Genomic DNA, 6590 nt, shown 5'->3' with positions numbered 1-6590 from the left:
CGGTGGTGGAGGGGAGTCCCCATTACCTGTAAAGTGCTTTAAATGGAGTGTCCAGAAGAGTGCTATATAAGTGTAAGGAACTATTATTATTTGATAATGAAGTAGACAGCAGAGAAAATGTTTATTACCAGATTGTTGGGACAAAAAAGGGCTTATGTAGGACAGGGTCTGCCCCTCAGCTCACAGAGACTGGACACTCTTCCTGGTGACTGTGCCTAATTTAAACAAAAGTCAGTGGGGAAAATAAACTGGCCAGCAGAGAGCCGAGATGCATATTCATCAGAATGTAACATGATCTAAACCAGGAATTACTTAGAACCTAATTGAACTAATTATTTAAGTCAATCAATCTGTTTTGTAGGTGTTAATCAGTTAATAATTGAGAAATAGTTCTGAAATCTGCAAGACTCCAGCGGTAAAGAACCCTGTCTACCCACCCTGATCATTATAGCACAGATGTACAATGTAAGTCATCCATTAACCTGTCCCAATACAACATGCTAGAATCTGTTTACTGTGCGAAAATATTTTACTTTAGATGAAAAAAAAACCAATGCGATGGCCAGGAATCGAACCCGGGTCAACTGCTTGGAAGGCAGCTATGCTCACCACTATACCACCATCGCTCAGTGGACTACATCTCTCACAGCCATGCAGCAGTTTGCTGCCTGCTGTCATGATGCCACAGGAATGCATTTAGCAGTGCAGTGATGTTATCCTAGACAACCTGTGGCAGCGTTCTCTCTCTCAGTTATTCTCTCAGATCAAACCTTGTTACATTTCTTCAGATTTCTTGTAACATGTGTGCACTCTTTATTATGTTCTATGAGTAAGCTGTAAATAAGACAAGATTTATAAGAGAAAATAATGTCTTATGTGTTCTATCATCCAGCGTTATAGTTCTGTCAAAATATTAGAGGGTCCATTTGCTTTGTCGGTTAACTTTTTTATCTTTCTCCAGCAGTCAAATTTGTGTAAAGATGCCTTTAGTGTACAATGTTAAAGGGGAGTGCAACGCTATCTTTATATTTTGGGGTTAAAAAAGAATGAACATTAATGAGTGCATTTCAAACCACAATAAAAGTAAAATGTACACATCACTTGCGTACAACTTCTGACTTACAACACAAAATAGACTAAACGTCCAGGTATATGAAGCACCATATTCTGTGATTCAGAACAAGGGTGGCCTTACATTGTAAACAAGCAGGCTTGGGAATACATCTCCTTTAATCCAATAGAAATATTGCTCTCAACTTCAAGACGGTTTTGCTGATAAATGGAACATACTTGCTAACTCTGCATGGAGATCATGTTGGAACATTTTTGTAGTGAAATATCTGCCGCACAACCTGTAAATCGTACATTGCATTACATTAGTCATTACTGTGACTAGTGAGCAGGAAGGGCTGCTTCACATCACAGATTGTGGGAAATTGAATGTGAGTTTGCGAAACTATCAAGAAAATCCCTTTAATCTCTTTTACTAGACAGATCTCCAATGAAATATGTAGTAATCTGAACATGTGTGATTCAATGTTGTGGTTTAGGAAGAATATTTAGTTTAGGTTTCATTCTCAGCTGAGGGCTAAACAAAATGATCAATCCCCTTCTCTTCTGAGGCACTAGTGATGTGCAAGGCAGTTATGGAAACGTGATCAAATTTAAAGTAAATGTACTGCACTAGAGAGGCAGCCCATCCTAATCCTGGAAAACCACGATCCTGCAGGATCAACAGGGGCACCAACTCCTGAACCTGTGGTCGTCTCGTGCAGCGATAGTTGTGCCCTGCTCAACACCTGCTGGTTTATGCTTTGATTCATTTCATTGAGTCGATAATTGATCTAATAGTAGAATCAGCCTTTGCTGTAAATAATTAAGTTGCTGATAAAGCAGTTGTAGCACACAAACATACTTTAACATACTTTAAAAAGACTCTTTAAACTCATCAAGAATAAAGAAATACGATTTCCGAATAATAGGTTTCATTTGAACACTTCTTAAATTGTGTTCAGTTTCAAAACATGTAGGAAACCACCTTTTAGCCATTATTTATTAAAAGTAACTTAAGATCTGCAATCTCTGACCAAAAAAAAGCTTCCGACCAATCAGCTTGTTGGTTTGGTTAAGGACTCGTTTAAGTAAAGAGCTCAGCTGCAATCCAAACCACCAGGTGACCCTTAAATCAGCCATTTCTTCTCAGGTGAAACAATTTCACTCTGGCCGCCTAAGCAGCGGCTTTATTCAATTAAGTTCAGAGATCTCAAATTAATATGCCAGCACTTTATTGCAGCCTAGGACAAGAGTTGGACATTCTCGATTTAACTGATGAATTTACTAAATTGAGCGGGAAAAAATGTTGCATATATTCCAGTCAACTTCCTTCATTCCATTGGGTTGGAATGAAAACCAGCTGCTGTATGGATTCCAGCACCAGGAGCCTCAGGAGTAGGGTATGACATGCTGTAAGTCAGGGGGGTCAAACTCATTGCCCAGCATATTCTGGTTTTTGATCCAACCTGTGATTTCAATTAAGCATCACATCATTTTCACTTTCAGTAACCTTGTCTAGTACAGAGTCACAGAGGAGCTGGAGCCTGTCCAGGGAAGCACTGGGCACAAGGTAGGGTACACACTGGAGGGGACACCAGTTTATTACACAGGCCCATTTTTCCAGGAGCTAATTAACCCATCAGTACATCTTTGGGCTGTGGCAGGAAACCTGGACCACCTGGAGGAAGCCCATCCAAACACAGGGAGAAACTCCATGCAGACAGCACCCCAGGAACTGAACCCACAACCCCAGTGCTGCAAGGCAGCAATGCCAGCCACCGTGCCACCCAATGTCAATTTAACAATGAGCCTAATTATTTTCTTACTTTGATCATCATATAGGTCTCATCTCATATCGCCGACCACCTAATCTGCGTAACCTCCTTGTTCACAGCTCCCTTGACCGCCCTCAACAATCATCCACACCGGGCGCTTTCCCTTGCAACAGAGCTCGCTGTATCACCTGCAATTACACATCCACCACCACACTCATTCAAGGCCCCTCAGGACAATTCCAGATCACCCAGACAGCATCTTGTACCTCCAGCAACCTTATTTACTGTATCTCTTGCAGTAAATGCCCAGCCATCTACATTGGAGAAACAGGAAGGAGACTCGGAGACCGCTTCAGAGAACACGTCAGGGCTGTGAAGATTAAAGATCTCTCCAAGCCCACTGTTTCTCATTTCACCTCTGACGGCCACGACCACTCTAATCTCTCCGTCTGTGTTCTCAATGACGGTTTTCCGAACTCTTACTGTACATCAGAAAGACCACCGAAACTAAAATTATTCTGCAGCTAGGATCACACATTCTCCCTTCTCTTAACGACAGACTACTGTTCTTTTAAATTTTCTCCATTCATTGGAAGTTTCATTTCACACCTCTCTGCACCCATTCTGACTTCACACCTCTTGATTGGCCTCTCTTTCTGTCCCCTACTCCCGCCTCTCACTCCTCCTCCCTCCCAACCTTTGTTCTCCCGCTACTTTACCTTTGCCTACTGCCCTGTCTCTCTCACACCTGAAGAAGGCTCCACGGCCGAAACGTTGTGTTCTCTTTCTTCTTTTTGTTCAGCATGGAATAAACCTATTACTTGTTCCTTTGCAGCCTACGCATGCTGACGCAGCTACCCACCTGAACTATCATATAGGTTATTTCTTAAGGTCTCTTAAAGATGACGAAACATTCACAAACATTCAAACACTTTGGATCCAGGTTAGAAATATTACAATTAGGCAGTTAATTAAATGATCAGACCCAGACCCTCGGTTGGAACAAAGATGAGACGAGACCGGAGCACCCAGGAGCAAAGCTAAACACCACTGACATCAGCAGTAACATTCCTGAGCACAGGGTGGCCAGCCCTGGTGCTGGAGGGCTGGTCAGTGTGTCTGCAGTTGGTCCTGGTCTCTTCAAAGCAGCGGCACCCATTAGTCTAATACTGAGCTGATTGAGCTCGTTAAGAGCTTGGGTGGAATGGAAACCTGGCCCCGCAGGTCCAGCATTACCCATGCCTGGTCTTGTTACCAACAAAGCTCATCTTGACATCGAGCTATAAGCATCATCCATGAACAGGTGTTCATTATTAAAAAAAACATCTTGAATTGGTATTGCAGATTGAGATACTGCATTAATTGAAAAACAAATTCCTCATACCTTACATTGTCACCCTACATTATTAATAACGATTATGCTGCATGAGGTCTTGAAAATTCTGAGTGGTGTAAAATACCTTTATGCTAGAAAGAAGACCGGTATGTGTGTCGCTCTGCTCACGCACACTCTCACCTGCAGTGTCTTCCCGTCTGCCGAGGTCCTGAAGCCGGTCCTGCAGTCCTATTGAACCTGAGCGCCAGACTTCCCTCGGCGCGTGCGGACAGTGGATTTCCTCGAGGCTATGCGCACAACAGGTCAGCGCCTTGAACAGCGGTTGCAACGATCATGCAAAACAATGTGACCTTGGCTTTGAACCTGGGCCCGTGCTCAGCTCTACGTGCAGCGTCACACGAGTTCAGATTTCTAGATCTGATGCGATACCATGACTGAAATCTCTATATTTTCGGCCTTGAACCTCTGCTGCATGTAAATAAATGCATGTGCGGTGTTCTCAACATTTATTAATGCGTGCTTTTTGCTACGATTCACAACTTTTTCTTTTTTTTCCCCCCAATACTAAAGCACACTTTCCCACAAAGCACGGTGTCTGTGACCTCGCTGATTGGACGGGAGCAGTGTGGACTTATATTTTCAAGAACAAAATTAAATGTTATGAGTTCAGCACACCCGAAGCTTGGCCGGTCAGGTCTTCTCATCAGTGAGCTGCACGCAAAGACACGCAGAACGGATCACCGCGCTCTGGCAAACAGCGCGCTCTGCCGGGGATGGCGTGCCTCAGAGGAGAAGGGTTTCTCTTAAGGTTACTCGGACGACTATCTGCGAGACGAGCACGTTTCTTTGGCATTCTTTCATGTTAATCGTGTTAAACATGTGACTAATGTGAAATATTTAGGTAAGAAAACAAGTATATAAAATAAAAATCCCCCCCCCCCCGCTGCATCTCAAATGTGTACGTTTAAGCCTCTTTCCACAAACTCTGGTGTTCAAACCTTATCCTCCTCGGTATTTAAATCGAGTTAAACATTTTTTTTTAAATAAAAGGAGACTAACAGTATTTCCGCAAAAAATTACATACCAAAATAACAGAAAGGTCATTGTTTCCGAGGTTCCTTGGGAGACTGTTAATTGCTCTGACTCTGTGTCCAGTGAATCCAGGATTTGCACGTCACTCTTTCAATGTTAGAACAAACCGACTGTTCAGAGATGTGACATTGGATTGAAGTTATCAGTGCATACAAAGTTGAATAGAAACGAGTGCAATAAAACAGGCCGTTAATCAGTACATTGCAAACAAGTGGTAAAAAAAAAAGTTTACAAGTCGCTAAAAATAAAAAAATAAAACAGACACCTTGTAAACAGATGTTGTGCCACCGTGCGTTGAGCCCAGACGAAAACTTCCACCAGAGAAAACGAGTTATTTCATTCATTAATCACGGCTTGCCGTCGCTAAGATTTAAAAAGTCATAAATATTTATGTAACTGAAAGATGTAAAACTGTTCTACCGTGTGGAGCCGGCTTTTTCTGGCTGTGATAGCTCTTGGCTGCCGGGAGCTGTCTGTCATGAATTACAAGATCACTGCCATTTTTGGTTCTGCATTGCAGTGTCAGGAGGAAATAAGACAAGTGCGTCTGTGGCGTGAGAGGCGAAGTGCTGTTGTTCCAGAGACGCGGAACTAAAGTTGATCAGTCAGCGTGATTACAGCGCCGAGGGGAAAAAACACCCCAGCCGATCCTACTCACTGATGTTTTCAATCCTTAAGGTTTGGCGGGGGGGGGGCGTTGGCGATGGTTAAAAAAGAGGCTAACACATACCCTGAGGTTTAATTTCCGTTTTTGGGTGCTTTGGCAAAATTGTCATTTAACTCCCAAGCCCCGCCAGAGCTACAGCTGTCCTGCTTTGTTCAAGGAGCTGACTTTTCCACACCAGGAGCTGAGTTGCAAATGGCCCCTCCAGCAGAATGCCAAACGCTTCCACCTACTGTGTAATACACCGCTCCTCCTGTTTTGGAGAAGTTTCTCCAAAACGGAGAGGAGGCAAGGACGACTCTCCATGGCGTCGCAGAACAAAGAGTTGGACCCCTGCTTGCGTCCAGCACGGAGACAGCCTGCGCCCCACAAGACTTTGGAGCATTCCCAGCCCACTCCCAATCTAGCCTCCTACCAGGACAGCCTTCTGCTGCAGCTGTGATGAGGGAGATGGTGCTCTTGATCAAACTGCACGCTCCACCAGATCCACCGATTTTTCAGGGGGATGGAAATGTTGGATGTGCTCTGCTCAGGGAAGGTGGCCGGAGCTCTGCTGAGTGTCTGCTGAGAAAGGCTATTCATCTGACCGAGGGATTCCTAATGTTTTGGCCAGTGAGCGTACGGTATGTAGTGGAACAGCCGAACAACTCTCAGTGCATTGCCACCTCAA

The 6590-nt window shown here is 43.9% G+C and overlaps 1 non-coding gene across 1 annotated transcript; it reads right to left on the bottom strand.

Moving 5' to 3' along the window:
• Positions 1 to 554: 554 nt before the first annotated feature.
• Positions 555 to 626, bottom strand: trnag-ucc (transfer RNA glycine (anticodon UCC)). The gene has a single exon. It is a non-coding gene; the product is annotated as a tRNA-Gly (tRNA).
• Between the last annotated feature and the right edge of the window lie 5964 nt (positions 627 to 6590).

The sequence above is a fragment of the Lepisosteus platostomus genome, chromosome 7 (genome assembly GCF_059453375.1).
Source record: "Lepisosteus platostomus isolate fLepPlt1 chromosome 7, fLepPlt1.hap1, whole genome shotgun sequence".
NCBI classification, from domain to species: domain Eukaryota; kingdom Metazoa; phylum Chordata; class Actinopteri; order Semionotiformes; family Lepisosteidae; genus Lepisosteus; species Lepisosteus platostomus.
Note: the sequence above shows the minus strand (reverse complement) of the source record. Positions and strands in the feature narration are given on the sequence as shown.